The sequence below is a fragment of the Podarcis vaucheri genome (assembly GCF_965113315.1).
Source record: "Podarcis vaucheri genome assembly, chromosome: 8".
Taxonomy (NCBI): domain Eukaryota; kingdom Metazoa; phylum Chordata; class Lepidosauria; order Squamata; family Lacertidae; genus Podarcis; species Podarcis vaucheri.
In genome coordinates, this window is record NC_138766.1 from 81,900,756 (window position 1) to 81,910,821 (window position 10,066).

Genomic DNA, 10,066 nt, shown 5'->3' on the forward strand with positions numbered 1-10,066 from the left:
GTCTGTCGGGAATCAAGCCTTTATCAGGAGAAACTGGCAACTCTCCCAGGCACCCGGCTTGATCTCCTGTTGACCTCCCTGTCTGCTTTCCCGGCAAGATCCAGGCAGAGGTCGCGATAGGCGATCCTTCTCAGCGTGAGAAGAACACCCCCCTCTTTCCTGCCCCCCCCCCCGGCAGGGGAAAGAGATAGACAGAAACATATTTACATGCCTTTATTTTTGTCTTTGTAGCGTTACAGAAAACATGACTGCTCTCTTCATACTCCTGCAGTCGAGAGAGAACGAACACTTGCTGTACTTCCTGTACAGCTCATATTACACTCTGAGCTAATTCCGGTGCTTCGCACTGTGAATAGACTGTCCCTCTGTTTCCCACGGACAGTCCCAACATTCCCATTATGTTTTGCTTTCAAGCTACCAGCAGCTCGCGGCTGCATTGCTTCAATATCGTAACAGTGTCTAATAGAAGAAAAAGAGTTTGGATTTGATATCACTACCCGAAGGAGTCTCAAAGCGGCTAACATTCTCCTTTCCCTTCCTCCACCACAACAAACACTCTGTGAGGTGAGTGGGGCTGAGAGACTTCAGAGAAGTGTGACTAGCCCAAGGTCACCCAGCAGCTGCATGTGGAGGAGCGGGGAAGCAAACCCGGTTCCCCAGATTACAAGACTACAGCTCTTAACCACTACACCACACTGGCTCTCAGAAGAAGCAGGAGAAAGTACCCGCTAAGGAAACCAAAGGGAATTGAAGCACATGCCTAGTGAACATTGAAATTGGCGAATAGTATTGTCGATGCTAGGGATGCGGGTGGCACTGTGGGTGAAACCACAGAGCCTAGGACTTGCCAATCAGAAGGTCGGCGGTTCAAAACCCCATGATGGGGTGAGCTCCCGTTGTTCAGTCCCAGCTCCTGCCAACCTAACAGTTCGAAAGCATGTCAAAGTGCAAGTAGATAAATAGGTACCGCTCTGGCAGGAAGGTAAACAGCATTTCCGTGCGCTGCTCTGGTACGCCAGAAGCGGCTTGGTCATGCTGGCCACATGTCCTGGAAGCTGTACACCAGCTCCCTCGGCCAATAAAGCGAGATGAGTGCCACAACCCCAGAGTCGGTCACGACTGGACCTAATGGTCAGGGGTCCCTTTACCTTTACCTTTTATTGTCTATGCTGACTGGAGTAGCTCTCTGAGGTTTTGAGGGGGGAGTGTCTCTGAGCGCTACCCGGGGATCCTGGGGTTTGAATCAGGGTCCTTCTGCCTGCAGCTACATCCCTTCCTCCTCTCTCTTCACAACTATTTCTGGAAAGAGAAATAGCTGGGTAACATTCTGCTAGCTGGGTGACGGTCTGACTCAATTATGTTCTCTCCACTTCTATAATTTTTATGTCAAGTGCCGGTTGGTAGTGCTAAGTTTTAAAAGTTTTAAAGGTTGCACTATTTTAAACGTAGCACTGTTTTTATCTTTTGTTTTGCTCGTGAGCTGCTTTGGATGGGTGTTTGCCCAGATTAAAAAACAAAAAGCAGCCTTGATATATTTCAAAGGAATAAAAGTAACAAAATAAGTTAAGCACTAACGGGGGTTGCAGCAGCATTCGGGGCAGATCACAGTTGGTACACCGAGGAGATTTTAACTGCCATGACTCTTGCTTCAAGCAGCAGTTAGGGCTGGGGCGTGCTATCCTTTTCGGGCCTGTGGACACATTTGTAAAATGGAATGTTAGAGCTTGTCTAGTCCATTGTTGTTGTTGTTTAGTCGTTTAGTCGTGTCTGACTCTTCGTGACCCCATGGACCAGAGCACGCCAGGCACTTCTGTCCTCCACTGCCTCCCGCAGTTTGATCAAACTCATGCTGGTAGCTTCAAGAACACCATCCAACCATCTCATTCTCTGTCGTCCCCTTCTCCTGGTGCCCTCCAACTTTCCCAACATCAGGGTCTTTTCCAGTGAGTCTTCTCTTCTCATGAGGTGGCCAAAGTATTGGAGCCTCAGTTTCACGATCTGTCCTTCCAGTGAGCGCTCAGGGCTGATTTCCTTCAGAATGGAGAGGTTTGATCTTCTTGCAGTCCATGGGACTCTCAAGAGTCTCCTCCAGCACCATAAGTCAAAAGCATCAATTCTTCCGCGATCAGCCTTCTTTATGGGCCAGCTCTCACTTCCATACATCACTACTGGGAAAACCATAGCTTTTACTATACGGACCTTTGTTGGCAAGGTGATGTCTCTACTTTTTAAGATGCTGTCTAGGTTTGTCATTGCTTTTCTCCCAAGAAGCAGGCGTCTTTTAATTTCGTGGCTGCTGTAACCATCTGCAGTGATCATGGAGCCCAATAAAGTAAAACCTCTCACTGCCTCCATTATCCCATCCCAAACAGAACTCAAGGACCAGAGCACTTGGCCGTACTATGGCTTCCAACAGAAGTAGATCATAAAGTTCAACAAAAAAGTAGAAGACCCAGTGGATCAGTTCATTCTCTAATCAGTTTATGCATAAGGTCCATATATGTGAAAGTGTCAATTCCACCTGTCTGTTCATAGAGTCCAACAATCCACATGAAAGGTCGTTGCAGTTCCACAGAATCCTTTCACAGAGTCTAAGGCAAGGATTTCCGGAATATTAGCCTTGTTTCGCCGCCCTAGGCTTCATCAGTAGTACAAACACTAGGTAATGCAAATAAATTGTTGTTTGTTGTCTAGTCATTTAGTCGTGTCCAACTCTTCGTGACCCCATGGACCAGAGCACGCCAGGCACTTATATGCCTGTTTTCTTTGTCCATTGAGTTTTCTTGGCAGGGATACTGGAGTGGCTTGCCAGTTCCTGCTCCAGGTGGATCACATTTGGTCAAAACTCTCCACTATGACCTGTCCATCTTGGGTGGCCCTGCACGGCATAGCTCGTGGCTTCTCTGAGTTATTCAAGCCCCTTCGCCACAGCAAGGCAGTGACCCATAAAGGGGAATGCAAATAAATACAATATTGTAATCTCTCACATTTTTACAGCAAAAATAATATAAAACCATCAACAACCATACATACCATATATGATACCACAGGACAGTGGATCTTATAGCATAGTAGTAGCTGCTGTAAGCAGTAACTTTTACAGAGTAGAGTTATACGGACAAGCACAATATTGATTCGAGTGTTGCTCCCTCCAATTGTGGAGGCAGAGTGTTGCCATCATGGCCAGTAGCCATCAATAACCCTCTCCGTGAATTTCTCAGAATCATCTAATTGTAGAGTTGGAAGGGGCCATGAGGATTGTTCAGTCCAATCCCCTGCAAAGCGGGAATCTTTTGCCTAACGTGAGTCTCAAACCCGAGATTAAGAGTCTCATGCTTTACCCAGCGACGGAGCATATGCCCGCGCTGCCCAGGATGGGCACGCTCCCGAGGGGTGTGTGGCATGGAGGGTGCCCTCTCATGTGCGGGATAGCCGCTCGGGTGCCTGGAGCAGCACCTGCGCCCTCCAGCCAGGGGCGGAGTGAGCTGCCCATGGGGACAGAGCAAGCCGCTCACAGCGGCGGAGCAACCTGCCCATGGCGGACATTCGGGGCACCGCCTGCCCGCGACTCCCAAACCTCCCCCAGGTATCAAAATGAAGGGGGAAGGGAGGAATGCCACCGGCAAAGCGGCGCAGCTCCTCCTCTTACCCCAATGCCTCAGGGTAGGCTAGGGAGTCGTAGGTGAGCGGCGTGCCGAATGTCACTCCCCCTCAGGGATGACACCCGGGGTGGTTTGCCCCACCATACCCCTCTTCCTCTGCCACTGGCTTTACCAAGTTAGCTATCCTACATGTGTCTACTCAGAAGTCTCATTGACCCAATGGAGCTTACTCCCAGGTAAAGTATTACAGCCTCAGTCTACAGATTAAACTCTGACTCTGTGAGAGCATGAGGATCACAGAAGCTCTTGGCTAGCCTAATAATAATAATAATAATAATAATAATAATACTACTACAGTGGTACCTTGGGTTACGTACGCTTCAGGTTACAGACACTTCAGGTTACAGACTCCGCAAACCCAGAAATAGTACCCCGGGTTAAGAACTTTGCTTCAGGATGAGAACAGAAATCGTGCAGCAGCAGCGGGAGGCCCCATTAGCTAAAGTGGTGCTTCAGGTTAAGAACAGTTTCAGGTTAAGAACGGACCTCCGGAACAAATTAAGTACTTAACCCGAAGTACCACTGTATTATTAATAATAAAGCAATAAAACATCAAACATTAAAAACTACCCTAAACAGGGCTGCCTTCAGATGTCTTCTAAAAGTCAGATCGTTGCTTATTTCCTTGACATCTGATGGGAGAGCATTCCACAAGGTGGGTGCCACTACCGAGAAGGACCTCTGCCTGGTTCCCTGTAGCTTCACTTCTCACAGTGAGGGAAGTGCCAGAAGGCCCTCGGAGCTGGACCTCAGTGTCCCGGCTGAACGATGGGGGTGGAGACGCTCCTTCATAATTGTGGATGGGGAAAATGTTCCCCATCAGACCACATTAATGGGATCCAGAATTCTGTCTAATCCTCTTTTAAAGCCAGGTAGGCTGGTGGCCATCACCGCCTCTTGCAAGAGTGAGTGTCATAGTTTAAGTAAGTGTTTTTGTGAAGAAGCACTTAATTTTATCTGTCTTGTATCTTCCAAGAATCAGCTTCATTGGTTTCCCATGAGTACAGTGGTACCTCAGGTTAAGTACTTAACCTGAAACTGTTCTTAACCTGAAGCACCACTTTAGCTAATGGGGCTTGCTGTTGCTGCTGCGCCACTGGAGCATGATTTCTGTTCTCATCCTGAAGCAAAGTTCTTAACCCGAGGTACTATTTCTGGGTTAGTGGAGTATGTAACCTAAATCATATGTAACCTGAAGCGTCTGTAACCCGAGGTACCACTGTGATAGCGTTGCAGAGAATCTGTCGTGGGCACACACACAAACACACTCTCCCACCAAGCACACATCACCTCTTACTGTATTGACTTTCTTCCTTCAAGTTAATTTCAGGGCAGGGAGAAGACCACGTGGGAGCCACAGGAGGTCTCTGTGTCTACAGGTGATGATTGAATCATGAGCTATAAGCACTAGGTGCAGCGGAAGGGGAAGGTGTCAAAGCAGCAGCAGCTAGGAGAGACAAACAGGATTTAAAAATACATTGTTTAAAAAAATTACATAGTGAAACGTTGAGGAGGACATAAAAGTAAAAGGGTAAAGGGACCCCTGACCATTAGGTCCAGTCGCAGATGACTCTGGGGTTGCGGCGCTCATCTCCCTTTATTGGCCGAGGGAGCCGGCGTACAGCTTCTAGTTCATGTGGCAAACATGACTAAGCTGCTTCTGGCAAACCAGAGCAGCACATGGAAATGCCGTTTACCTTCCCGCTGGAGTGGTACCTATTTATCTACTTGCACTTTGACATGCTTTCGAACTGCTAGGTTGGCAGGAGCAGGGACCGAGCAACGGGAGCTCACCCCGTCGTGGGGATTCGAACCACCAACCTTCTGATTGGCAAGTCCTAGGCTCTGTGGTGTAACCTACAGCACCACCCGTGTCCCAATGGGGAGGACATAAGTTGCATCAAATGCTGCATGAGCTGTATTCTTCTCATGCAGTCGGATTTCCCTTCTTTTCTCTCCATACTCTCTCAGAATCACCCCCAGAGACTCCCCCAACCCCCTGGAGCAATTTTTGAGGATGTTGGGGGAGGCCTTTAGGAGAGAGCCCAGGTGGGGAAGGTTCCATTGCTACCACAGAATGTCAACACCCAGTAGTTGTACAGTAGTACCTCTAGTTACAAACTTAATTTGTTCCGGAGGTCCGTTATTAACCTGAAACTGTTCTTAACTAGAGACTTGCTTTTGCTAATGGGGCCTCTTGCTGCCGCTGCGCCGCTGGCACTCAATTTCTGTTCTCATCCTGGGGCAAAGTTCTCAATTCGAGGTAACTCTTCCAGGTTAGCGGAGTTTGTAACCTGAAGCGTTTGTAACCTGAGGCGTTTGTAACTCGAGGTACCACCATACTCCTTTGAAATCACTGTTTTGGGGTTGAAAATCAAATCTGGAGATTGTTGGAGACTGTCAACGCCGTCACACACTAATTTCCAGATTTTGGGAGCCCTCCAATATCAATAAACCAAAAGGTCAGAAGTGACGCATCTTCAATTTACAGGCAGCGAGACAAAGAAAAATTGTTTTGAAAATAGCTTTGAACATGGTATTTTGAGGCAAATTCCAGCATCCTTTCTGGATCAAAGACCAGTTTGTCAGGCCATTAATACAATCCTATAGATCAGTGTGGGTCTGCAGACCTCAGGGAGGTCTGTGTAACCCACCCAGGGGGGGTCTGTGGCACCATTCAAATAACAAAAACTACCATGGAGATATCAAAAATATTCAAAAGTAGGGGGCCCCTGACTTGGCTTTTGAAAAAAAAGAGAGGTCCACACTATTTAGCTAATTGGGAGCCACTGCTATAGCTACCTACTCAGAAGAAAGCCCCATTGAGTTCAGTGGGACTTTCTCTCCAGGTAAATGTGTAGCAGAAATGCCATCTTCGTAAGGGGATTGAGGGGGCGTGTGCACAACATTGTACAACATCATGACGTCATGCACATAACAGCTCATGACGTCCTGACGGTCTGTGCACAGCATCAGGGGGTGGAACCAAATGCCTCCTGAATATTGAAGGGGGTTGGTCCCCTCAAAAATACTTTGGGGACCCTGAAACTTCCTCAGCCCCCATGGTGCTTGTTATGTACTGAGTTGAATAGGATCCAAAATGCAGCAGTCTGATTGGTCCTAGAACAATAGGGTTCAGAATGCAGCAGTCTGATTGGTCCTAGAACAATAGGACCCAGAATGCAGCAGTCTGATTGGTCCACATGAGCCACCCAATCCAACTCCAGGTGGAAGTGAATCCGCAACCTGATTGGCCTACAGGAGAATCCCGGAATTAGCCAATCACATGGGGCCCATTGTATAAATAATGTATATAAAGCAGACATTCTGGGGGAACTTCCATTCCTCCTCACCACTGTGAGCTGAATAAAGAGCATGAAATCCACTCTCGACTCCGAGTATATTTCAGCGCTCCTTGGTGTATAGGATTGCAGCCTTAAAGGATGTGAGGCAACCACCAAGAGTCCTGAAAATATCATTTCCTCTGCAGAATGGGAAGCTTGATGCTCCTCCGAACTGCAAGCTGGCTCCTTAATATTCCCAGTAGCATTGTTCACACACTTTATCACAAAAGGAGCTTTGAGTTCTTAGGGTTTAAGCCTGTCCTTGATCAGGTTGGCTTGGAATGTCTCCTCTCCCCACCCCATTGTTTGCCGGTGTCTGATTGGAATGCACAAAAGCCCCCAGTTGCTAAGATTAAGGCTTTGTTTCACAGTTCTTGGATTACTTACTAGGTAGGCCCCCATCTTTCGTTACTCTGCTCATTCATTTGCCAAATGGGGTAAAGGTGCTCTGAATTGGTTGGGCTTAAACTGGGATTAGGAACCACGTGCAACGTTCAAACAATGGGTGGCTTTATGAACCTTTTCTAAAGCCTACCTTCACAGCCGGTCAACTTTTTTTTTAAGTGTGATGATGCCAATAGGAATTCCTGGTCCTTTTACAGGTGCTATCAGACTGTTACTGCTTTCAGGTGAGATTCAATCACATATTTTCAAAGTTGGGTTGTGTGTTCAAAGTGAATCGGGGATTTTTTCCATAACGAACTTGCTTTCCCTAAAATGTAGCCTTTGTGGTAAGCATATCGCTGGGAGGACGCAATTGAAGGTGTAAGATAGCAATTTCTTGCCTAATCTCCCCACAAACACATTAGAATGGAGGCTCAATAAACAGATCACATGGAAGCAGCTTACTGGTTTAGGTTTCACCTTTTTGACACTCGCCTTATACTGCAAGTAAATCTACTAGTTTACTTTCCCCCCTCGCTTTTACTCTCTGTTTTATCGTTTCGATTCCATTGTTTCCATTGCATTTACTATCGCTGGCTGCCCCTGAACTACGTACGCATATCAAAGGGCAGAGTGGACATTTGTAAAATAAAACGATCAAATAAAATAAGATAATGTGAAATGAATAGGAAAAGGCTGGTACATTTTTCCACTTGTGAGCTTTGCTTGATTCGAAACTCCACATCAAAGCCCGGCTCCCCCCTCGGCTATTTCTTCTTGTCCCCACAGAAGGTGCTCAAATCCATAAACATGTTTTGTTTTCTAGGGAAACCAGCCTGGCAACTCCTGAATGCAGAATTCCACACCCACCCTTGACCCAAGTACATACCGAGCGTACATAACTGTCTGGTTTGTTGAGAATGTACTTGAATATTTATATAGATTCTTTGATGTTCTTCTCTTTTGAAGGCCTTCAGAATATCTTCCTTTGTCCCCCACCTGCAACACCTCTCACCACCACCTTGAGAACAAACTGTCATATTCTGACTGTGATGTGATGCCAGTGATGCCGAGTAGGAACCAAAGTGTTCCAAAAATGGTTGCACGGAGGGAAATTTAATAAGGAGGAACACTAAGGAAGGAACAGAAATCAACAGCAACACAGCCATTTTATCAGCGGCATCTTTCTTCATGTCACGGTGTGGGACTCGTCCTTTGGGTAGTGAGTGGAGGTTTCCCAGGCAAACGAAGTCTAAGAAATGTTCAGCTATCCATACTTATGTTGTGTTTGGAGCATGAAAAACCGGGAAAATCAAGTGTCCAATTAGAAAATGTTTTGGACTTTACGGTCCATCATGTATAATCGCTTTGCTTAGCTCCTGGAAGCAACTCCAAGAGAAGTACAGTGGTACCTCGGGTTAAGAACTTAATTCGTTCCAGAGGTCCGTTCTTAACCTGAAACTGTTCTTAACCTGAGGTACCACTTTAGTTAATGGGGCCTCCTGCTGCCACCGTGCTGCCGCCACAAAATTGCTGTTCTCATCCTGAAGCAAAGTTCTTAACCTGAGGTACTATTTCTGGGTTAGTAGAGTCTGTAACCTGAAGCGTCTATAACCTGAAGTGTCTGTAACCCGAGGTACCACTGACTTCCTTTCCCTTGGTGCCAGGCTTAATCCAAAGGAACCACTATCCTGCATATCCATACAAGGCTCAGGTTTGCATGTGTCACCTACCCTTGGTGTTATGGAAGGATGAAACCCGTAGCAGATACATGGGAGGCACGCTCACAACCCACAGTGTTCGCAACCCGCAGTGCCACGTCTGCGCACGCGCAGGTCGCGATTCAGTGCTTCTATGCATGTGCAAAGCGCGGCTTAGCACTTCTGCGCATGCACAAGCTCTGAAACCTGGAAGTAACCTGTTCTGGTACTTCTGGGTTCGGCGCGGCACGCAACCCGAAAATGCGTAACCTGAAGCATCTGTAACCCAAGGTACCACTGTACAGTATAGCGATTCTGAAGGAAAAAGAGCTTTGTAGCTCTCAGCACAACTGTAAGATCAGAATTTGGAAACAGACCACTTAACTAATGGGGGGTGGTATGTAATTTCTATTGAGGCTTTATTTTTTGATTCTGCCTCCATTTACTATGTGATTTTCTAGTGATGTTACAAACTATTTTGCTTTTTAAAAAAGAAAAGAAATATTTACCTGAACGTTCATTCTTCCCCCTTCCTGTCAAGTCTAGGTAATTACCGTATTTTTCGCTCTATAACACGCACCAGATCATAACACGCACGTAGTTTTTAGAGGAGGAAAACAAGAAAAAAAATATTCTAAATGAAACAGTGGATATATGATTTTTGTGGTTCATGCTGTGGCCACAGACATGTGATCTGACAGTAAGTTTGGAGTAGCCCAATGCAAAAATCCTGAGGATCCATGTGGATCCATGCTTTGTAACCACGGAGGAGGGAAGGAAGGGGAACCATGGATCCTCTGCTCACTACTGCAGCAGATCCCCCCCGCCACCCACAGGCATTCGCTCCATAACACGCACAGACATTTCCCCTTACTTTCTAGGAGGAAAAAAGTGAGTGTTGTGGTGCAAAAAATACGGTATCTTTGCACGGGGAGAATGTTTTAAGATGTTGTGTGTGTGTGTGTGTGTGTGTGTG

The 10,066-nt window shown here is 46.8% G+C and overlaps 1 long non-coding RNA gene across 2 annotated transcripts in view; it reads left to right on the forward strand.

The window, feature by feature from the left end:
- LOC309539655 overlaps positions 1-9,637 on the forward strand; it is a 23,872-nt gene extending 14,235 nt beyond the window's left edge. For both annotated transcript variants that reach the window (XR_014222917.1, XR_014222918.1), the window contains 2 exons: positions 7,609-7,635; positions 8,217-9,637. This is a non-coding gene — a long non-coding RNA (uncharacterized lncRNA). The remainder of the gene's footprint in view (positions 1-7,608; positions 7,636-8,216) is intronic.
- Positions 9,638-10,066: the final 429 nt, after the last annotated feature.